This window comes from Nomascus leucogenys, chromosome 14, assembly GCF_006542625.1.
Source record: "Nomascus leucogenys isolate Asia chromosome 14, Asia_NLE_v1, whole genome shotgun sequence".
Lineage (NCBI taxonomy): Eukaryota > Metazoa > Chordata > Mammalia > Primates > Hylobatidae > Nomascus > Nomascus leucogenys.
The window spans coordinates 66,434,002-66,459,092 of record NC_044394.1 but is presented as its reverse complement, the minus strand read 5'-3'; the positions used below and the strand labels follow the sequence as shown (position 1 = coordinate 66,459,092).

The window sequence follows — 25,091 nt, the reverse complement described above, 5'->3', positions numbered from 1 at the left end:
TGTAAAAGGGTTCCTATTTCTCCACATCCTCTCCAGCATCTGTTGTTTCCTGACTTTTTAATGATGGTCATTCTAACTGGTGTGAGATGGTATCTCACTGTGGTTTTGATTTGCATTTCTCTGATGGCTAGTGATGATGAGCATTTCTTCATGTGTTTTTTGGCTGCATAAATGTCTTCTTTTGAGAAGTGTCTGTTCATGTCCTTCGCCCACTTTTTGATGGGGTTGTTCGTTTGTTTCTTGTAAATTTGTTTGAGTTCGTTGTAGATTCGGGATATTAGCCCTTTGTCAGATGAGTAGGTTGCAAAAGTTTTCTCCCATTCTGTAGGTTGCCTGTTCACTCTGATGGTAGTTTCTTTTGCTGTGCAGAAGCTCTTTAGCTTAATGAGATCCCATTTGTCAATTTTGGCTTTTGTTGCCATTGCTTTTGGTGTTTTAGACATGAAGTCCTTGCCCACGCCTATGTCCTGAATGGTATTGCCTAGGTTTTCTTGTAGGATTTTAATGGTTTTAGGTCTAACATTTAAGTCTTTAATCCATCTTGAATTAATTTTTGTATAAGGTGTAAGGAAGGGATCCAGTTTCAGCTTTCTACACATGGCTAGTCAGTTTTCCCAGCACCATTTATTAAATAGGGAATCCTTTCCCCATTTCTTTTTTGTGTCAGGTTTGTCAAAGATCAGATAGTTGTAGATATGCGGCATCATTTCTGAGGACTCTGTTCTGTTCCATTGATCTATGTCTCTGTTGTGGTACCAGTACCATGCTGTTTTGGTTACTGTAGCCTTGTAGTATAGTTTGAAATCAGGTAGCGTGATGCCTCCAGCTTTGTTCTTTTGGCTTAGGATTGACTTGGCGATGTGGGCTCTTTTTTGGTTCCATATGAACTTTAAAGTAGTTTTTTCCAATTCTGTGAAGAAAGTCATTGGTAGCTTGATGGGGATGGCATTGAATCTATAAATTACCTTGGGAAGTATGGCCATTTTCATGATATTGATTCTTCCAACCCATGAGTATGAAATGTTCTTCCATTTGTTTGTATCCTCTTTTATTTCATTGAGCAGTGGTTTGTAGTTCTCCTTGAAGAGGTCCTTCACATCCCTTGTAAGTTGGATTCCTAGGTATTTTATTCTCTTTGAAGCAATTGTGAATGGGAGTTCACTCATGATTTGGCTCTCTGTTTGTCTGTGATTGTTGTACAAGAATACTTGTGATTTTTGTACATTGATTTTGTATCCTGAGACTTTGCTGAAGTTGCTAATCAGCTTAAGGAGATTTTGGGCTGAGACGATGGGGTTTTCTAGATATACAATCGTGTCATCTGCAAACAGGGACAATTTGACTTCCTTTTTTCCTAACTGAATACCCTTTATTTCCTTCTCCTGCCTGATTGCTCTGGCCAGAACTTCCAGCACTATATTGAATAGGAGCAGTGAGAGAGGGCATCTCTGTCTTGTGCCAGTTTTCAGAGGGAATGCTTCCAGTTTTTGCCCATTCAGTATGATATTGGCTGTGGGTTTGTCGTAGATAGCTCTTATTATTTTGAGATACGTCCCATCAATACCTAATTTATTGAGAGTTTTTAGCATGAAGAGTTGTTGAATTTTGTCAAAGGCCTTTTCTGCATCTATTGAGATAATCATGTGGTTTTTGTCTTTGGTTCTGTTTATATGCTGGATTACATTTATTGATTTGCGTATGTTGAACCAGCCTTGCATCCCAGGGATGAAGCCCACTTGATCATGGTGTATAAGCTTTTTGATGTACTGCTGGATTCAGTTTGCCAGTATTTTATTGAGGATTTTTGCATCAATGTTCATCAAAGATATTGGTCTGAAATTCTCTTTTTTGGTTATGTCTCTGCCAGGCTTTGGTATCAGGACGATGCTGGCTTCATAAAATGTGTTAGGGAGGATTCCCTCTTTTTCTATCGATTGGAATAGTTTCAGAAGGAATGGTACCAGTTCCTCCTTGTACCTGTGGTAGAATTCGGCTGTGAATCCATCAGGTCCTGGACTCTTTTTGGTTGGTAAGCTATTGATTATTGCCACAATTTCAGAGCCTGTTATTGGTCTATTCAGAGATTCAACTTCTTCCTGGTTTAGTCTTGGGAGGGTGTATTTGTCGAGGAATTTATCCATTTCTTCTAGACTTTCTAGTTTATTTGCATAGAGGTGTTTGTAGTATTCTCTGATGGTAGATTGTATTTCTGTGGGATCAGTGGTGATATCCCCTTTTTCATTTTTTATTGCATCTATTTGATTTTTCTCTCTTTTCTTCTTTATTAGTCTTGCTAGCAGTCTATCAATTCTGTTGATCTTTTCAAAAAACCAGCTCCTGGATTCATTAATTTTTTGAAGGGTTTTTTGTGTCTCTATTTCCTTCAGTTCTGCTCTGATTTTAGTTATTTCTAGCCTTCTGCTAGCTTTTGAATGTGTTTGTTCTTGCTTTTCTAGTTCTTTTAATTGTGATGTTAGAGTGTCAATTTTGGATCTTTCCTGCTTTCTCTTGTGGGCATTTAGTGCTATAAATTTCCCTCTACACACTGCTTTGAATGTGTCCCAGACATTCTGGTATGTTGTGTCTTTGTTCTTGTTGGTTTCAAAGAACATCTTTATTTCTGACTTCATTTCATTATGTACCCAGTAGTCATTCAGGAGCAAGTTGTTCAGTTTCCATGTAGTTGAGCGGTTTTGAGTGAGTTTTTTAATCCTGAGTTCTAGTTTGATTGCACTGTGGTCTGAGAGACAGTTTGTTATAATTTCTGTTCTTTTACATTTGCTGAGGAGAGCTTTACTTCCAACTATGTGGTCAATTTTGGAATAGGTGTAGTGTGGTGCTGAAAAAAATGTATATTCTGTTGATTTGGGGTGGAGAGTTCTGTAGATGTCTATTAGGTCCACTTTGTGCAGAGCTGAGTTCAATTCCTGGATATCCTTGTTAACTTTCTGTCTCGTTGATCTGTCTAATGTTGACAGTGGGGTGTTAAAATCTCCCATTATTATTGTGTGGGAGTTTAAGTCCCTTTGTAGGTCACTCAGGACTTGCTTTATGAATCTGGGTGCTCCTGTGTTGGGTGCATATATATTTAGGATAGTTAGCTCTTCTTGTTGAATTGATCCCTTTACCATTATGTAATGGCCTTCTTTGTCTCTTTTGATCTTTGTTGGTTTAAAGTCTATTTTATCAGAGACTAGGATTGCAACCCCTGCCTTTTTTTGTTTTCCATTTGCTTGATAGATCTTCCTCCATCCCTTTATTTTGAGTCTATGTGTGTCTCTGCACGTGAGATGGGTTTCCTGAATACAGCACACTGATGGGTCCTGACTCCTTATCCAGTTTGCCAGTCTGTGTCTTTTAATTGGAGTATTTAGCCCATTTATATTTAACACTAATATCGTTATGTGTGAATCTGATCCTGTCATTATGATGTTAGTTGGTTATTTTGCTTGTTAGTTGATGCAGTTTCTTCCTAGCTTCGATGGTCTTTACAATTTGGCATGTTTTTGCAGGGGCTGGTACCGGTTGTTCCTTTCCATGTTTAGTGCTTCCTTCAGGAGCTCTTTTAGGGCAGGCCTGGTGGTGACAAAATCACTCAGCGTTTGCTTGTCTGTGAGGTATTTTATTTCTCCTTCACTTATGAAGCTTAGTTTGGCTGGATATGAAATTCCAGGTTGAAAATTCTTTTCTTTAAGAATGTTGAATATTGGCCCCCACTCTCTTCTGGCTTGTAGAGTTTCTGCCAAGAGATCAGCTGTTAGTCTGATGGGCTTCCCTTTTTGGGTAACCCGACCTTTCTCTCTGGCTGCCCTTAACATTTTTTCCCTCATTTCAACTTTGGTGAATCTGACAATTATGTGTCTTGGAGTTGCTCTTCTCGAGGAGTATCTTTGTGGCATTCTCTGTATTTCCTGAATCTGAATGTTGGCCTGCCTTGCTAGATTGGGGAAGTTCTCCTGGATAATTTCTTTCAGAGTGTTTTCCAACTTGGTTCCATTCTCCCCGTCATTTTCAGGTACACCAATCAGACGTAGGTTGGTCTTTTCACATAGTCCCAAATTTCTTGGAGGCTTTGTTCATTTCTTTTTATTCTTTTTCCTCTAAACCTCCCTTCTCGCTTCATTTCATTCATTTCATCTTCCATCAGTGATACCCTTTCTTCCAGTTGATCACATCTGCTACTGAGGCTTCTGCAATCTTCGCGTATTTCTCGATACTTGGCTTCCAGCTCCATCAGCTCCTTTAAGCCCTTCTCTCCATTGGTTATTCTAGTTATCCATTCATCTAATTTTTTTTCAAAGTTTTTAACTTCTTTGCTATTGTTTTGAATTTCCTCCCGTAGCTCGGAGTAGTTTGAGCATCTGAATCCTTCTTCTCTCAACTCGTCAAAGTCATCCTCCGTCCAACTTTGTTCCGTTGCTGGTGAGGAACTGCGTTCCTTTGGAGGAGGAGAGGTGCTCTGCTTTTTAGAATTTCCAGTTTTTCTGCTCTGTTTTTTCCCCATCTTTGTGGTTTTATCTACTTTTGGTCTTTGATGATGGTGATGTACAGATGGGTTTTTGGTGTGGATGTCCTTTCTGTTTGTTAGTTTTCTTTCTACCAGACAGGACCCTCAGCTGCAGGTCTGTTGGAGTTTACTAGAGGTCCACTCCAGACCCTGTTTGGCTGGGTGTCAGCAGCGGTGGCTGCAGAACAGCGGATTTTCGTGAGACCACAAATTCAGCTGTCTGATAGTTCCTCTGGAAGTTTTGTCTCAGAGGAGTACCCAGCCGAGTGAGGTGTCAGTCTGTCCCTACTGGGACTACTTAACTCTTACAACCACCCAATAACACCTATAGATCAAATTTCAGAGATAATATATAACTCTTACAAAGTCACATGTTTAGTGAAGAGCAAAATCACAGTTCAGAGCAGTCTTTCTGATCGCTGAGTTTCCCAGCATTCTGCCTGTATTTTCAATGTAAGTAGAAAGAGCAAAGAAGGCAGATTTGAATGAGCTACAGTAGCATACAGAATGAACAGGTGAGTGGAGATGGGCATATAAGCAATGTGGGAAAGAGATGGAATTATCAGGTGACGTGTTTAGAATGAGGTGCGAATTAAAAAGAATGACAATAGGAATCTAAATAGTGTCAGTGAGGAGGATGAGGGAGTGAGAAACTGGCTTATGCCAGATGACTTATATCTTCCTCGCACGATATTTTCAATCATGAAGACACGGTGGACATACAAAGATACAGTCATTTTGGATAAGAAATTAGGCAATTATGTCTATTTCACATTCACTTCTCTCAAAGAGGCTTCAATTGTTTTATGTAATTCAAAATAAATTATCTTTCACCAAAATGGAAATCTGATATGTTGTGTCATTTCACATGTATAGAACAAAATTTAGTGCTTTATTTTCCATTTAAATTATACTTTTTAAAATTCAATAAATATTTTAAAAAATAGTTGTATAATCTATACATTCATTATTCTGTTGATGTCTCAATGGTTGTGCTACATTCATTCTGCTTCATATAGGCATTTGGTCAATGGAGATGAATGAAGGTAAAGTAAATAAATATATAAATGAAGGAGTAAATAAATAAATAACATAGTTAAACTCTTTCATCTGAAACATAATATGCTGCTTCTATTTTCATGCAAATATGTTAAAATTTATGTTTTCCTTAAAAATAAATTATGAATAAATTTGTCAAATGAAGATAAGCCATTAAATATTATTTTAACAGCCATTTCTGCAATAGTAAACTGGTATAATTATAAAATGAAGAAATTAGTAGAATCATACAGTCAAGAAAACTCCAATGTTAAAAAGATGATGCATACTTCAAAATATTAATCTATAAAAAGTAATATAAATTTAATTAAAGTGAGATCTTACACAATCTGGACTAATTCATATATGAGGACTTTTGATAGACAATGAAGATATGTAGATAGATGACAGATGAATAGAGGGCTTCTATGTGATTTCTGCTCTGATACACATTTCAAAAGGGAATATAAAGACATAAACTGGGAAAGGAGACTTCAATTAGTTTAGTCAATAATTTGTAGACCATAAAGCACACAATATTGTCTTCCACAAAGGATACATCCACTCCCTGCAAAAAAAATCTCAAAACAAATGTATGCTCCTTTCTAATCTTCCGCCTACTACTGAAATCTCTCTCTTTCTCCTTTCCTTAAACCTCTTTTAACCCACCTCTTAATGTTGGACTGCCTTAGGGCTCAGTTTTCCATTTTCTTCTTTTCAACACTAATTCAGGCTGTTGATTTTATTTAGTCTCATGGTCTAAATTTTTCTCCATTTTTATGCACAATAGACAGATAAAACATATTTCACCAAAATTAAATTCTGCCCTTCCCACCACCGCCAACATATTCCCCCAATCTTCTTTACCCAGTCCCTTAGCTTAGTTGACAGAAAATCCATCCTTCCAGTTGCTTAGGCTGAAAACCTTGAAGTTATCCATGACTCTATTCTTTTTTTTAAAACTCTGCATGTCATCACAATATCTACAATGTGACAAATTCTTAGCACGTACACTTGCTTTATTCACAGGCATAACTCAAGAGCCTGGAACAGTGCCTGTCATATAGTATCACTTGTTCACTTGAATATTTTGTGAATAAATGAAGAAAGATAAATAAATTTGAAGAACCATTAGAAAAACCCTAAAAACAGAAATGTATACGGTTCTCTCAGTTAACAATAAATAACCAGAGTGAATGTTGGGCAAAACATTTTTGCAGAGGTGATGTGGAGGGGAAGGGGAAATGGAATGTAAGTTTCAGTGAAAGAGAAAATTAAGCATATGTTGCAAAACTTTTTATAGCCGAGACATTTTAATTTAATCCCAGACACATTGTAAGAAAATAATTCGAATTTTCTGAAAAGACTTTAAACCACACTGGGTTAAATTACATCAGATCGTCTAACCAAAAACCTGAAACTACTATGAAAATAAATTCCCTCATGAAAAGGGGTACTTTAAATTTTTGCAACCTTAAAAAATAATTCTCATTAAAATGTTTAAAATGTCAGCTTGTTCTTAAATTATATTAATTAGAAACAACAGCAAACACTTTTATTTTGCCTCACAGTCATACTAATTAAAAAATGTCCAATGTTCACTTAAAAGTAAGTTTCCTGCAGCTTGTTCAAAGAATGTCAGAATAAAAATACTACAGCATTTTGTGTATTAACACCTAAGAAAGTTCAATAAACCCATTAAGCTCACACACACACACAGGATGTACTTTTTAAAGTCTTCCTGAGTCCATTGTCAATATTAAGCACACAAAATAGGAGCTTATTTCTATGATGGGTATAAAGCAAATTTCTTTTTTTTTTTTTTTTTTTTTTTTTTGAGGCAGTCTCGCTCTGTTGCCAGGCTGGAGTGCAATGGCACGATCAATCTTGGCTCACTGCAACCTCTGCCTCCCGGGTTCAAGCAATTCTTCCGCCTCGGCCTCCCAAGTAGCTGAGATTATAGGCGCCTGCCACTGTGCCCGGCTAATTTTTGTATTTTAGTAGAGACGGGGTTTCACCAGGTTGGTCAGGCTGGTCTCGAACTCCTGACCTCAGGTGATCCGCCCACCTCAGCCTCCCAAAGTGCTGAGATTACAAGCGTGAGCCACTGCACCCAGCTAAAGCAAATTTCTTCTCATTTCTTCAGTCACTTATTAAAAAAATAGTTTCTGCAGAACACTCAGGTCTAAAAAAAAATGCATTGGGAGCTATGGAGGTCACAAATAAGCATGGAGCTTTTGGACTATATGATAAGAGGATAGAGAAACTGTGTGCTCACCATTATCTCCCTAACACCTATCACACTTGAGCACATAGTAGATGCTCCAAAAACAAATGTCAAATCCCGTGGAAACTGGGTTGATGCAATAAGGTACACACATGCAATAAGGTACACATTAAATGACAATCACCTACTATTTATCATTAATTCATCCTATTTGCATGACACTTGCAACTTTTCCAAGTACATTTCTAAATAATGTCATTTTTTTTAACAGCTCCACAGCATAGGGTAGACATTTTCCTTTCACTAATTAGTATGTATTAATTGACTTCTCCAAATTCACACAGTAGAGCCATTAAAACTTCCTTTTTTCATGAAATTACCATATTTTTATATGCTATCTTTATATAATAGGAAATAGAAACTAAGGAAATTGCTTCAAACACACTTATTGTGTCATTATTCTCTATAACAGCTCCCCCTCATTCTGGTAAAATAATTTATCAGAAATACCCAAATCCAGTTCTGCCAGTAAGCAATTATTATTTCATATATCTTTATTTCTCTAGCATACTATTATATTATATATGAAGTAAAATATAAAGAGCTTTTTGAATAATTTATTTCATTTCCTAGATCCAAGTACCCTAAGATTAAGAGGATGATGGGTGTTACAGAATCTGCTTTAATATTCTGAATAATTATTTCAATTACCCATTTTTTAAAGTTACTTTTCTAATGTGTATCTATGTATGAGGTAGATACTTCTATATTCTATTATTTTGATGAGGATGTTGAGGCTTAGGGAGTTCAAGTGACTTTTCAAAGTTAGATATTAAAACAAAAACTGAAACAGAGGCAATTTGATTCAAAAGCACTTCTTTGAATACCATGCTTACAAGTTTTTTGCTTGTGTGTGTTATCCAGCATGTAAGCATAAATGTAGTAACTATCTCTCTGCATTTTCAACCTCCTGATATTTCCTAATACATTATTTCACAATGATTTTATACATACATATATATATGCACATATGTATTTATATTTAGCCTCACAATCCAAGATCAGTTACAAACCGTAGATGGGAAAGAGGAAAATAATAACTTATTTGGTATTTCTGTACCTCAACAATGAATCAGCCAGAATTCTCTGCCTAATTTAACTTTACTGGATTCCATTTGTTAAGTGGTTGTGATCTGTCAATGAGGTCTCTTTTTCTTAGTCACTATTCACATCTTAAGGACACCCAGCTGTGTCTGTTATCACAGAAGTTTGTAACCCAACATCAGTTTCTATCCGTCCAACACTGAGTCCTTATAATCTGATGCAAAATACTTTAGGCTATGGAATGTGAGTTGTAACAGTGGCAGTCAGTATGAAAACACAATGGTTGGTTTTAAATAATTAGACTGGAGTCACTGGAATGAAATTATATATGCAAGACATATTACATATATCTAGGAAGTCTAATTAAGTAGGCCCTGTAACATATCCAGGAAATTCAGAAGTAGGCACTGAATGAAATTGATGGATTACTGATGAATCAAGAAAACTGATTTTAAAATAAATAAACAATAGAAACAAAAAGAATCTGATGTAGAATTTGTAGACAGAATATGATTTATAACTTTGAGCATTTTTGACTCATCCTTCTCTTTGATTTCCTTTTGCTCCATCCCTACATATATTCAACTGTCTAAGGTCTCTATCTGCCTTGACTCTTGAGTCTTCCCACTTAGTCTAATACTCAATCAACACTATCTTCTTCAAATATGTATTACCACTTTGCTAGGTTACTCCAATGACTCAGCAGTAATTGCTGTTATCTGACTATGGAGATAATTCTTTTGCATGCCAACCAGAGTTGTAAAGTAGTGCTTTCTGGGTCACCAGCACAGAATAATCAACAGGATATGCCATGAGAGCACACACCTATAGCTTTTCATGGAGATTCTCAGCACAATATTTGAGGGCCAAAGCACCTTTAAGAACATATTTAGGTGTCAAAGATCATTAGTATATATTTAGTTGTGATGTGGGAGGAGGCAGGGAAGTTCTGGGAGAAGAGCGTGGTCCCTGGGGAGGGCTCTACCCCTAGGTGGTCTGTGCTCACAAACCTAGGTGAGGACAGGCATTTCTGTCTTCGTGCCCAGGCCTGTACCCGCAGACCTAGGTGAAGACAGGCATTTCTGTTTTCCTGCCCAAATGTTGCATTTTCCAAGACCATCCTGGCCCACTGTGCCCCCATCCTGTGTCTATAAAAAACCCTGAGACCCTAACACAAGCGGTTGGACTTTGTGAGGAACACACTGGCAGAAGAGCACACCGACAGGCACGGGCAGACGCTAGCAGGCCACTGACCAGGGGAAGACGAGGTGTTTGGCTGGGGCGGTTGGAGGAGAGCTTGGCCGCTGGGCTGCCTGACTCCGGGGGGGAAACTACCTTCCTACTCCATCCCCCTTCTGGCCTCCCTACTCCATCCCCCTTCTGGCCTCCCTATCCCTCTGCTGAGAGCTACTTCCACTCAACAAAACCTTGCACTCTTTCTCCAAGCCTACATGTGATCCTATTTTTTCGTACCCTAAGGCAAGGATCCCCGGGATACAGAAAGCCCTCTGTCCTTGTGATAAGGCAGAGGGTCTAACTGAGCTGATTAACATGAGCTGCCTGCAGTCAGCAAAGCTGAAAGAGTGCATTATAACACACACCCACTGGGCTTCAGGAGTTGTAAACGCTCAGCCCTAGACGCTGCCTTGGGGTTGGAGCCCCACAGCCTGCCCGTCTGCTTGCTCCCCCTAGAGGTTTGAGCAGCGGGGCACTGAAGAAGCGAACCACTCCTGGTGTGTCACAGGAGTGTTCTGCGAGGGGGACAAGTGAACTTTTTCCGTTTCAATGTGATTTAAATAATTCTTCTAAAAACCATTGTTAACTGGGACTATTTTTATTGACTCATTTTTAGGAAAATTTTTCCTCATTCATTTATAAAAGAATACTATTTGTGCTATGATCTAAGAGTCTCAAAATTCACTCTGCTTCAGACATGGTATGTAAATACATGTATTGTTATCTACTAAATTAAATATGGACTTTTCAGCCTGACATTCAAGGTCTCCCATGCCTGTTTGAACATCCACGTACCCAGCTTCTACCTCCTGCTCTTTCTGCAACTACAAACATACACTATTTTTGTAAAGGTACTTTTCATCTTTTCCTTAAACACAGCACATATGTGTGTGCTTTTGATTATGCTGATAGTTATTTGCATTCCCCTTTCTGGTTTTTGAATCCTTATGAATCTTTAAAATATTTCTAAAAATCATGTTATTCTGTTGCCCATCCTGATTTCCGTAGTACCTCTTTCAGAGCTTTCTTATTAAATTTATTTGGGACTTTGGTTTATCCTCCAACTCTTAGATAATAAGTTTCTTGGCAGTGTTTTGTGTGCACATCCTGCTAGTGTGCCTCTTCTTATCTTGCATTGTGTAAATGCCTAAATGGTTGAGAAACTCTTAATATATGCCAATAAGCATGAATTGTGCTGCTCATACTCTCTGCTCCCAAACCAATGCTATCCATATTGTTCTGCTAACACCAAGGGGGATTTCAGGCAGGCTGAACCTGTAATCGTACCCTGGGCCTCCTGCTAACTCACCTGGGAACTCAAAAGAAGTATCTGGACTTCGTTTTAATAGGAGGCCTAATCGGCTTTTTTTTTCTTTGCCTCCCAAGAGTCTTTGACACTTTTTTTTTGGAACAATGATCTTTAAATTACAGCTTCGTCTAGGCTGCTGTGAGTGCAGAACATGCCCTCAAATTACAAGTCTATTTGTGCTGGTGAGCAAGTGCATTTATTAGCATTAACGTATCAATTATTTTTAATTAGTTCTTAGAACTTCTCTTTCACCAATAGCAAAGTCATTAACTGCAATTTGCAAATGAAAGTGATCACACTGTTTCTTATGCCCCCACACAATAGTGCCTGTCATTATCTAACCCAGAAAACCACTTATTATTTCCTCTTATTTTAGTCCCTCTTTTCTCTTTATCTGTTTGTCTCACAGCCTATGGAAATCTTAACAATGCAGCGAAAGTTTCCTAATTGCTCTCATCCACCCCATACTGATATCAGAGTGAATTCTGACCTCCGCTATTCTTTTTGCTAGCTTATTTCTGGGTAACTCAAAAAACAGAACACTTACGCAACCTCCAAAAACCCTGCCTTTGGAATTCACAGTGGTTTTGTGTTTGAGGCCAGAGAGGAGGAACTTTCAACCTCCATTCTCCAGATCATTTCAGACCATAAGTGATTATGTTTTTTCCATTTAAGGCAATTCTTTGTATGTTTAAATTAAAGAGAATTGATTTTTAAATGTCATTTTAATATTTTTTAAATGCTGAAACAAATCTAAAGACAGTTCTTAACTGGAGCAGGTGGACCTTGAGGCAGAAGATATTATCACAAATGAACACCAGGAATAAACAAAATGTGGGATGAAAGATTGAGTTTCTCTATGTAAAAAGGACTCAGATGAACCTGTGAACCAATAACCAAATTATAATTAGCTCACTGAGCATTTAATCTAACATTTGAAATCGTTAAATTATGAAATAAACCTAATTCATAACCACTTAATTTTTAAGTTCATATAAAAGTAGTTTAAATGAAGATACACCATATATAGTTTACTTGAATAAGTTAGAATTCCAAAAGTCCTTGAACTGAAATTTAACTTGATTTTTATTTTTGATTATAGTACAAAGACATCACCACACTGCATGTGGCATCGAATATTATTTCAATGGCTTTCAGGCCATGCTATTGGAACAAACTTTGGTTTGAACTACAGATTTCACATAAATATTGTCTTGGACACACTGGTGATGATTATAGACTATCCTAGCTATGTGAAAATTAAGAGAAATTTGGTATGTAAAATATGAAATAGATTACATTTTCCATATTATTTATATTTCCAAAAATATTCACGTGTGTGTGTGTGTGTGTGTGTGTATAGTTTTCACTAATGACAGAATTCCTCAAATACTGTAAGTGACTTACTCAAGATCAATAACTAATTACTGAAAGAGACAGGACTGGAACCAAATTCATCTGATTCCTGTTTTTATTTCACTTCTATCACAATATTGTTTTTACAACAAGATATCATGTCCACTATGTAAGATCTTATATTAATTCAATCAATACATACATTGAATAGCTTCTTTGTAAGCTAAATTTTAAACAAAAGCAAAGGATACTGAGAAAAATCCGTCAATGATCACATACAGAAAACTGGAGCACATGCTGAAGACCAGCAAGGGCAATCATGATAAAAATGTATCAGTTCCAGTTAGGACAAAAAGGAGACAGGCAAGAACTGAGAAAATAAGAATGAGCATTTAAACAGGACTACTCGTGCTACCCAAACATAGTTTGTGCTGTGATTCATCCACAAGACTGATGAGGTAAGAGTGTTTGCAGTCATGTTTACAGATGAGGAAATGGGCTGAGGTCATTTAGAGCATCTAACGAATATCACAGTATATGGGAAGAGAAATGCTAGATGTGCAATCAACTCTGTTTTACATCAAAGTCATGATCTTTCAGTGTTTAATATCAGTGACAAAGAATTGGCCTGGATGGAGCAGTCATATATTTAATGTGTTTAATGCTCAAAAAATAAAAACCAAAAGTTTTCAGAAAACAGAAAAAGAGGAAAGATAGAAAGATTTTTGCATTAAACATAATTTTTTAAAACTTTTATTATAGGTTCAGGGATACAGGTTCAGTTTTGTTATGTAGGTAAACTCATAACACAGGGGTTGGTTGTACAGATTATTTCATCGCTCAGGTACTAAGGCTAGTACTCAAAAGCTATGTTTTCTGCTCCTCTCCCTTCCACTCTTTACGACCCGAGTGTCTGTTGGTCCCTTCTTGATGTCCATGTGTTCTCATCATTTAGCCCTCTCTTGTAAATGAGAACATATGATATTTGTCTGCTAAAAAAAATGGCCTCCAGCTCCACCCATGTTCCTGCAAAAGACACGATCTCATTCTTTTTATGGCTGCATGGTATTCCATGGTGTATATGTACCACATTTTCTTTATCCCATCTATCATTGATGAGCATTTAAGTTGATTCCATGTCTTTTCTATCATAAGTAATGCTGCAATGAACATTCATGTGCATGTGTCTTTATGATAGATTGATTTATATTCCTTTATTCCATTATTCCATTATTCCAATAAAGGGATTGCTAGGTCCAATGGTAGCTCTTAGAGAAATCACCACACTGCTTTCCACAATGGTAAAACTAATTTACACTCCCACCCAACAGTGTATGTGTTCTCTTTTACCTGCAACCTCACCAGCTTCTGTTATTTTTTGCCTTTTTCTTAGTAGCCATTCTGTGTGGTGTGAGATGGTATCTCATTGTGGTTTTGATTTGAATTTCTCTAAATATCAGTGATTTTGAGTTATTTTTATGTGGTTGTTGGCTGCATGCAAGCCTTCTTTTGAAAAGTGTCTGTCCATGCCCTTTACCCACTTTTTATTGGGGTTATTTGTTTTTTTTCTTGTAAATTTGTTTAAGTTCTGTATAGATGCTGGATATTAGATCTTTGTCTGATGTATAGTTTTCAAATATTTTTTCCCATTCTGTAGGTTGTCTGCATACTCTGTTAATAGTTTATTTTGTTGTGGAGAAGCTCTTAAGTTTAATTAGAGCCAATTTGTCAATTTTTGCTTTTGTTGCAATTGCTTTTGGCATTCTGTCATGAAATTCTTGCCCATTCCTATGTCCAGAATGGTATTGCCTAGGCTATCTTCCAGGGTTTTATACTTTTGGGTTTTACGTTTAAGTCTTCAATGTATCTTGAGTTGATTTTTGTATATGGTACAAGGAAGGTTCCAGTTTCAATCTTCTGCATATGGTTACTCAGTTATCCCAGCACCATTTACTGAATAGGAAGTCTTTCCCCCATTGCTTGTTTTTGTCATCTTTGTCAAAGATCAGATGATTGTAGATGTGCAGTCGTATTTCTCAGCTCTCTATTCTGTTCCATTGGTCTGTGGTTCATGTTTTTGTATCAGTACCATGCTGTTTGGTTTACTGTAGCCCTGTATTATGGTATGAGGTAACGTGCTGCCTCCAGCTTTGTTCTTTTTGCTGAGAATTGTCTTGGCTATTCAGGCCGTTTTTTGGTTTCATGTGAATTTTAAAATGATTTTTCTAGTTCTCTTCCTGATTTGGCTATTGATTTGGCTGTTGCTGGTGTATAGGAGTGCTAGTGATTTCTGTACATTGATTTTGCACCCTGAGACATTGCTGAAGTTGTTTATCAGCTGAAGGAGTATTTGGGCTGAGACTGTAGGGATTTCTAGAGATAGAATTGTGTCTTCTGCAGACAATGATTGTTTAAATTCCTTTCTTACTATTTGGATACCTTTATTCCTTTCTCTTGCCTCATTAATCTGGCCAAGATGTCCAATACTATGTTGAATAGGAGTGGTGAGAGAGGGCATCTTTGTCTTGTGCCAGTTTTAAAGAGGAATTCTTCCAGCTTTTTCCCCATTCCATGAGATTGCCCCAGAGCTGCAGTGGGCAGCCCAGTAGTGCCAAGCCACAATCACAGACAGCACTCAAATGGGAGAGGAGCCTACACTTTCAGAGCATTGAGAGGGAGCACGGCTGCAACTGTGAGGAAATATAGGTAAGCCACACAATCAAGCAAGTGCCTACCAACTGACCCATTACACCCTAAGCACCACCTATTTGATCATACCCCAAAGCTTCAACACCAAAAATATCTTGCTAACATACTTCCCTGTGAAACCAAAGAAAAGAAATGAGCTACAAATAAAGACCATGCACAAAGCCTCAGCCCTGTGGAAACATCTAGAAAAGAAGTCTATTGTCTGTACTCAATCTACACTGCAGTTAATAGATCATCCATATGCAGATGTGAGAAAGAACTAATGCAAGAACTCTGGTAACTCAAGCGATCAGTGTCTTGTGTCCTCCAAACAACCGCACTAATTCTCCAACAAAAGTTCTTAACTAGGCTGAGTTGGCTGAAATGACAGAAGTAGAATTCAGAATATAAAAAGGTGTGAAGGTTGTTGAGATTCAAAATGACAAAACCCAATCTAAGGAAACTAAGAATCACAATAAAATGACACAAGAGCTGAAAGACAAAATAACCAATATAAAAAGAACCTAATGGATCAGATAAGTCTGAAAAACACACTACAAGAATTTCATGGCTGGGCACGGTGGCTCACGCCTGTGATCCCAGTACTTTGGGAAGCCGAGGTGAGTGGATCACCTGAGGTTGGGAGTTCAAGACCAGTATGACCAACATGGAGAAACCCCGTCTCTACTAAAAATACAAAATTAGCTGGGCGTGGTGTCACATGCCTGTAATCCCAGCTACTTGGGAGGCTGAGGCAGGAGAATCACTTGAACCCTGGAGGAGTAGGAGGTGGTGAGCTGAGATCATGCCATTGCACTCCAGCCTGGACAAAAAGAGCAAAACTGTGTCTCAAAAAAAAAAAAAAAAAAGGAATTTTACAACAAAATAACAAGTATTAACAGCAGGATAAACCAAGATGAGGAAAGAATCTCAGAATTAGAAGACTGGCTCTCAGAAATATGATAATCAGACAAAAATACAGAAAACAGAATGAAAATGAATAAACCAAATCTCTGAGAAATATGGCATTATGTAAAGAGACCAAATCTATGAATCACTGGTATCCATGAAAGGGAGGGGCAGAAAGCAAATAACTTGGAAAACGTATTTCAGGATATTGTCTATGGAAACTTCCCCAACCTTGCTAGAGACACTAACCGTCAAATTCAGAAAATATAGAGAATTGCTGCAGAAGTCTACACAAGAAGATCACCCCTAAGACACACAATCAACAGATTTTTGAAAATCAATACCAAAGAAAGAATATTAAAGGCAGCTAGAGAAAAGGGGCAGGTCACCTACAAAGGGAGCCCCAGCAGGCTAACAGTGAACCTCTCAACAGAAACCCTGCAAGCCAGGGTTTTCAACATTTTCAAAGAAAAACTTTTCAACCCATAATTTCATATCCAGCCAAACAAAGCTTCCTTCCTAGGTGAAGGAGAAATAAGATCCATTTCAGCTAAGCAAATGTTGAGGGAGTTTGTTACCACAGACCTGCCTTACAAGAGATCTTGAATGGAGCAGTAAATATAGAAAAGAAAGTCTGTTTACCAGCCAATAAAAAACACACTTAAATACACAGACCAGTGACACTATAGAGCAACCACAGAAACAAGCTGGCATAATAACTACCTAATAATACAATGCCAGGATCAAATTCACACATATCAGTACTAATCTTAAATGTAAACAGGTTAAATCCCTCACATAAAAGGCAGAGTGGCAAGCTGGATAAAAAGGCAAGACGAGGTCAAATGGTGCCATTTGACCCAGCCATCCCATTACTGGGTATATACCCAAAGGACTATAAATCATGCTGCTATAAAGACACATGCATACGTAAGTTTATTGCGGCACTATTCACAATAGCAAAGAGTTGGAACCAACCCAAATGTCCAACAATGATAGACTGGATTAAGAAAATGTGGCACATATACACCATGGAATACTATGCAGCCATAAAAAAGGATGAGTTCATGTCCTTTGTAGGGACATGGATGAAACTGGAAAACATCATTCTCAGTAAACTATCGCAAGGACAAAAAACCAAACACCGCATGTTCTCACTCATAGGTGGGAATTGAACAATGAGAACTCATGGACACAGGAAGGGGAACATCACACTCTGGGGACTGTTGTGGGGTTGGGGGAGGGGGGAGGGACAGCATTAGGAGATATACCTAATGCTAAATGACGAGTTAATGGGTGCAGCAAAACAACATGGCACGTGGATACATATGTAACAAACCTGCACATTGTGCACATGTACCCTAAAACCTAAAGTATAATTAAAAAAAAAAAAAGGCAAGACGAAATGGTTTGCTGTCTCTGAGATTTATCTCATGTGTAGTGACACCCATTGGCTCAAAATAAAGGGATAAAGGAATATCTACAAAGCAAATGGAAATCAGAAAAAAAGCAGGGGTTACAATCTTAATTTCAAACCAAACAGACTTTAAACCAACAGAGATCGAAAAAGATGAAGAAGGGCCTTACATAATAGTAAAGGGTTTAATTTAACAAGACCTAACTCTTCGAAATACATATGCACCCAACACAGGAGCACCCAGATTCATAAAGCAAATTCTTAGAGACCTACAAAGAGACTTATAAACCAATACAATAATAGTAGGAGACTCCAACACTCCACTGAGAATATCAGACACATCATCGAAGCCGAAAATTAACAAAGAAATAATTTAATATAGATAACTAAGAATACTCTAAAATGCCACATATACCTATTTTTCTCTGGATCACATTCATTATTTCAGTCTCTCCTTCACCTTTCTTCATTCAATAATTATGTCGTTATGCCTAACTAAATATCAGGCAAAAAAAAAACAACTAAATTTAAGCAATGGTTGAGCCTTGCCATCTAGCAGGCAAGGTGCCAAGTGTCTTGACAAATATATAGTCACACTAAATCTTCACTGAGACTGCAAGTTATATTGTCTGCGAGTCTCAGAATGTTGTCAGGATAAAGACAATCTAAATTAGTAAAGACAAATATCTTTTACTTATTTGACGGAAAGAAAAGTCAGGTGATCATCTTCTCCCTTGGAATTAATTGGTTATCCCAGGGTATGATATCAGAGACCCAATGGTAATCACCACCAACAGAAATTTAAACACATAACAAAAGGTAGTAGCCTAGTCAGCTTTAGAGAGCCAAGGTATAAACTCTACTCCTGCTCCCACAGCTACTTTGCCCATAAACTAATTCAATAAGACTGGAAATGCTGAAAAAAGAGGCTGAGAGAAATCCATGACGTCTTTAAATCCTTGTCTACAGAGTCAGGCTTTTAATAAGCATTTCATCTGGGCTATGCATAGTATCATAATCTCTGTCATACCAAGATGTTTAACTGCATATGTCTTCCTCAAATACTCAAATTGTCTTATGTCCCATTCTCTTTTTTGTTGTTGTTGCTTTAATTCCTTGACCATTTAGACAAAGTGTTAGATACTACCCTTGTATCACAGTAAATCCACATCATAGAACATCTCTTATACCCAGCAGAAAGCATGAGAAGTTATTTTTGAGATTCTAATGCCCCTTGGATCAACTTGAGGCTGATTTCAACACAGTATTCAATGACATCTCTGAAGTAGGTTCACTTTTTTTTTCTACCTTGGTCAGCTGGTAATAGAAAATTCAGTATAAGCATACCAGCATTCCAAGCTTTAACAACTTTTTAATCCCTTTTCCAGGGATTTCAATGCCTACATTACCAGTTTATGTCAAAAATCTTAGTTCCTGAAGTAAATTTGCAGATATTTTGGAGAGTGAGGCAGGAGTATTGACATAGTAGATTCATCAGTTTTGTTACTGTGTAATTCATCATTCTACTAAATATGTTTCAATAGGCCATGATTTCATCTGAATTTTCATTAACTTATCCTGTATAATGATAGAATCTCTCCCACCTGAATGAATTAGTGCATTAAACATGGACTCTGGTATATACACACACATAACTTCTCATTCAATCTGAGACAAAATGTATACTTCTTCTTCCTTCAGAAAACTCCCTAAAATCAATTCTACGTACACATTCCCAGTTTTAATGAATTGTTACAGTTTCTTAAGCAATCCTTTCTTGCTAAGCTTATGGCTCCAACTGATCTATGTTCCTTTTGTTGGTCATATTATCCATTTAACAGTGTTGGAAAAGGAGGATGCAAGACCATTTATAAAAACAGTTGTGATAAATAACAAGGAAATCAAGGTAACTCTGCCTAGGGCATTTCCTCAGGTGAGGAGGGTACAACATCTTCAACAGAAAATGAGCAATGAAGGAAGGGTCAATTTCTTCTAACGGGAAGGCAACGGCAGAAGATAATTTTTCAGGTATCAGGGAAATCCAGATGCCCCCAGATAACACTATTTCAATATTCCAGGTTGTATTATTTTCTTATTTGTGTTATCTTCATAAATATCTCTTCACCCGAGAGACCAGGCAAGACTGAGAATACAGATGACTTGCAATTCAACAGTCTGCAGAAACACTTATAAATTTTAGTTTTTGGCTATTTCAACTACCCAATTTTAAGAAGACTGCTGTTTTAATAAAGTCATGCATACTCCTTGAGTTTCAGTGTGCAGCTTGAGAAGAAAATTTAAATATTTGAGCTAGGTGATTCTTTTTCTCTGAATTTCTCCAGTCATTCAACTATGACTACCCTACTATGGGCCTTTGACCTCCTCTTGCTCTTCACAGTAATCTGCGGCAATAACCAAGAGCAAATTCTTCCACAGAGCAACATACTTGTTTTATCCTTACATCTCACAGACTCTGAAGTCCCATGCCAAATTATGAAGAGTGTTTTCCTCCCTATTGCAAACAGATTTCTTTGAGGATCTGTCGAATAGATGCAGTCCTCTAGATTGATGTTTTCTATTTGTTAGAATTCTTTAGATGCAGTCAAGATGGTCTTAGTATAGTTAACATAAGCAGGAGGGGAATTGTTGGAGATATATTTGGACACAGAAGAACTAGAAATCAGACTTGGAAATTGGCAGTTATCAATGCAGTTCAGATGTTCTTGGAACAGATATAGTCTTATAACAGGAACATCCTCTTGGGGATTTAGCTGCAAGAATAAAATGAGCTCTGAACATTTAGGTGTCTTTATTCGTCTCTTCATAATTCATATTTCAGGAAAAGAAGATTTAATTGTCTAACTTTGATTCCACATTTACTACTTAGCTAGGCTAGGAGAGAACTTCATTACAATAAATTCTGTGGGGAAGAGTTAAATCATCAAAAGGATATCAGGGTAATTACACAAAATGAAAATCTGTGATGGATGTGTGGGTTACATTGCATTTAAATATTTGTATTTGGGGCCTCAATTTCCCTGCTTGGCATTATACAGGCCTAAATGTAGCTATGAAACTTACATATAAAGTGTCCAAATCAACTGACTTGTCTGTCACAGATATGAGAGTCTCGATACTCACCTTCCCTAAAAGAAAGATGCTGGTTTTATGATCCTCATTATAACCTTCTAACAGGCTCTGAGGCCAGAATCAATTTCACATTTGCTTCTTTATGTCCCACAATGCTTTGCCTATAGTAGACGCTTTATAAATGTTTGATGAATTTAAACACACCAGTAAAAGCTTCAGCTAGTGCTTGTGTACAGTTTCTTATTTAGAGTCTTTTCCCATTATACAGAAAATATTGCTTTAGATTACTTGAAGTATAATTTTTAAAAAAAAGTATGATAATTGACTTAATAACATTCAGGACTCTCTATAACCACATCAGAAAAGCATGATTTCTTTTTGAAAAGCATGGGTCAAAATTTGTTTATATGACTCTTATTATTTAAATTTTTTCTCACTTGTGTTATTTATGGGCTCACGTTTATATTTATTAACCTTTGTTTCATGAAGCCTCCAATACCTTGCAGAAAATAGCATCTGTACGTACTTATACTGTCAGGAATTTTAATTCTTTTCTAAAAAGTGGATGATAACATAAAGTATATCATTTCTATGAGACTTTGGAAAATATGTACCCATACCTTGAATTTTAAAAGTGTTGTATAATCTTCCCTGCTTCCTGAACACAGAGTAAACTAAGACTGTTTTCTTCAGGACAGACAAGTCAAGGAAGAGGTGTGTTTGGTAATTTGAGTAAGCTATAATGACATTTGTACTTGTTAAGAATTAAACCTGAAATGTTGGGAAATTTATACCATCCCTGTGACTGGTAAATTAATTTCAGAAATTTTGTTTGCCTAGTGATGAGCTTTACTTTTTCAAGGACAGAAAAAGATCTAGATTCAAGGATTCAATGTAGGAATGTGTGTAGAAATTGCAGGCTCTTTCTGTTTGGGGCCTCCACAGAGCAGAGTTCCATGCATTGTTACTGACAATCTTCATTTGGTAAAGAATTTTGCTGAAGAACACACCTACCAAGAAGAAAGGCCTCCTCCAAAGGGAAAAATATTTAACTTGGAGCTAGTCTCTGGCCAAATTGGGATAAATTTTCTTTTTTAAAAAATTTTAACTTGTCACATAGGATTACTTGAGATACATAGCAAGATTTTGATGGCCTTATAGCTCCAAGTGATCTATGTTCATTCACTTATTTCACAAGAGGCCTATTTCTCTTTCATCATTACCCACCAATCTGCACATTGCTCCCTACACCCCAGCTATACTGGCCTGCTTTCCATTTCTTACATAAGAAGACATTATTTCAACCCCAGGCCCCTTTCCCTTGCTAGTTCCTTTGCTTGAAATATTCACTTATAGACTTCCATAGTGTCTGGTTCCAAACATAATGTTATATAAATTCCATATCATCAACCAAGAGAGGTCTTCCCTGACCACATGTTCTAATTTTAGCTTTATAGGTAATATCAAATTATCTTATTGTATCTTATTCATACTAGTTTGTTTTGTTTTGTTTTTTGTTTTGAGACAGAGTCTCACTCTGACATCCAGGCTGGAGTGCAGTGGCACCATCCAGCTCACTACAACATCCACCTCCTGCATTCAAGCAATCATCCCATCGCAGCCTCCTGAAAAGCTGGGATTATAGGTGTGAGCCACCATGCCTGACTAATTTTTTGTGTTTTTAGTAGAGACGAGGTTTTGCCATGTTGGCCAGGATGCTCTCAAACTCCTGACCTCCAGTGATCCATCTGCTTGGGCCTCCCAAAGTTCTGGGATTACATATTACTTAGTGTTATGTGAAATATGACCGGACGAGAATGGAAGCATTACTAACTATGTTCTTGCCCGTCCTCGGAATGTATAGTATTACTTTTCACACTATACTATTAATAAAATCTAGCTTGTATGGAATTTATTTGATATTTAAAACAACCCCCTCAAGTTATGTAACTCACTTTCTTCTTTCTAGAAATGAGGAACTGAGGCACAGAGAAAGTGTATCAGTTGTCTCATATACAAAACTACAAACCTTGTCAAGGCAATTAGGACCCAAAGTCGTTGGTCTTCAATGCTAACTACATTTCTTGATACTCAAAAGTGTTTGTTGAAGAATGAATGACATAGAGTGGATGAAAGACTGAGTATTACCTACATTTGTAACTCTCTACTAAATATACAAGGAAGCATAAATCCACATTATTCGTACGATTGACATGTAATTCTAACTAAACTCAAAACCATACGTATAGTCACTAAACCTTTCCAATCTAGCATGTTCAGTTTTGCAGTTGTTTGGCTTAAAATTCTAAATTACAGATCAGATTCATGAAATTCTGATTTACATTTACCTTAAATCTTAACTTGAAACCCAAATGCATGCATCTGCACTGGGAATCCCAAGAGGGAGATGGTGGCTACATGAGGCAGGCACAGCCAATTTATGTGCTTACTGCAGTGGGTTGAAACCATTGGCGGGTACTGGCTGAGGGAAACATACTTAATATTTAAATATTAATATTTATTAATGTAAAGCACTTAATACTTTAGCTACAAAAGCTACCTTTTTTCCGTGCAGTATGTGTGGAAAGTCAGAGGAAAAAAGTGTAAGTGGAAAAGCATGAGGCTATTTTCAGAAATTGCAAATGTCTTTGTTGCCTGTGGTAAACACTACTGATGAGTGGGATGCCCTGTTGAAGAGACTAAATTCTGCCTAGAAAGTTACAGGTCACTGTGGAAGTGAAGCTCCTCCTTCTGGCCCTGGAAAAAATCATTTACACTGAGAAGGTGTTGGGATTGTGCGGAGCTATGACTTCACCTGAAATGCTTAACTGAAGATCAGCAGTCTGGTAGCAAGGGTTATGAATTTAGTAAAACCCAGGCGAATTTAACCGGAAAGCATGGATTAAGAGAATTAATGAATAAAAAGACCCAATGTCAGCTGCAAAGTGAGAGAACATTCATAGCAAATTAATGGTTTGACAATGTTCCAAGCAAAAAGGCAATGTTTTAAGATTAGTATAAAGAAAGTTTAAAAATTTACAAGGAGTCTATTCTGAAGCAGTGTGGAATATTTTCTCTGAAACTTGCAGTAATAGAGCCTCTGTGCCTTCATGTACATGAAGGATTAAATCAAGTGGACTTTCAGAGATGATTTCCTTATTGTGCAGGGAAAGAAACTTGGTCAGTGTGGGGTGTGGGAAGCAGTCACTCCAACAACTGCAAATGCCACAGGCAGAAATCTCTGCCAAGGCTCAGTCCTCCAAAGCAAATGAAAGCACAAAAGAGCAAGCATAGGTGAAGAGGAATACAAATAAAGAAAGGGAGAGAGGCAGATGAATGAAAGAAAAGAAATAAACTAAAATTAGAAAATTGCAAATAAAATTCAGTAAGTTAGCAGCCTGAAAAGCGCAAAAATTACAGGAGGTTGATTGTGAGGCTGAAGACAAGGAAGCCCCCAAGGTCAAGGACTGATAAGGGAAGGCAAACGAGGAGGAGCCAGGATGAGCCTGCCACAGGGGCTTGAGGAAGACACTAGCTGGGGAGTGGCAACAACAGCTGTCAGAAAATTGAGGCATTTTGAAGTTGAAACAGATACATACTAGGAAGAAAAACAGGAAATCTCAGGGCATTCCGAAGTTGGAGCAATGAAAAACCAGAAAGATCCTGTAAAAGTTACATCCAAGTGGAAAATAACTTTTAAAGTAGTTTTGAAACAAGCATCTGACAATGAAATAGCAATCAAAGAGCTAAGAAACATACCCAGATTTTCTTTATCCAGTCATCAAAAATATGGAACACTTCACAAATTTGCATGTCATCCTTGTTCAGGGCCCATGTTCTGTGTCATTCCAATTTTGGTATATGTACTGCTAAAGTGGGAAATGAAAGATTTTTAAAATCCTGTTTCAATTCTAACAGACATATCTGAACAGTATTTTTCATCAGTGTCAAGAATTACACAATATAAATAACTTCCCTGACTTCAAAAAAAAAAGAGCTAAGAAAATGGTTTTAGCTCAGTATTATGTAGTGACAAATGAATAACACAAATCAGAGGAGAAAGAAGAAAATTGGCTGGGCAAGGTGGCTTATGCCTGTAATCCCAGCACTTCAAGAAGCTGAGGCAGGAGGATCACTTGAGCCCAGGAGTTCAAGACCAGCCTGGGCAACATAGTGAGACTACGTCTCTACAAAAAAATGAAAAAAAAAT

At 37.3% G+C, this 25,091-nt stretch overlaps 1 pseudogene; it reads right to left on the bottom strand.

The window, feature by feature from the left end:
• Positions 1–24,664: 24,664 nt before the first annotated feature.
• Positions 24,665–24,759, bottom strand: LOC115838428 (annotated as a pseudogene).
• Between the last annotated feature and the right edge of the window lie 332 nt (positions 24,760–25,091).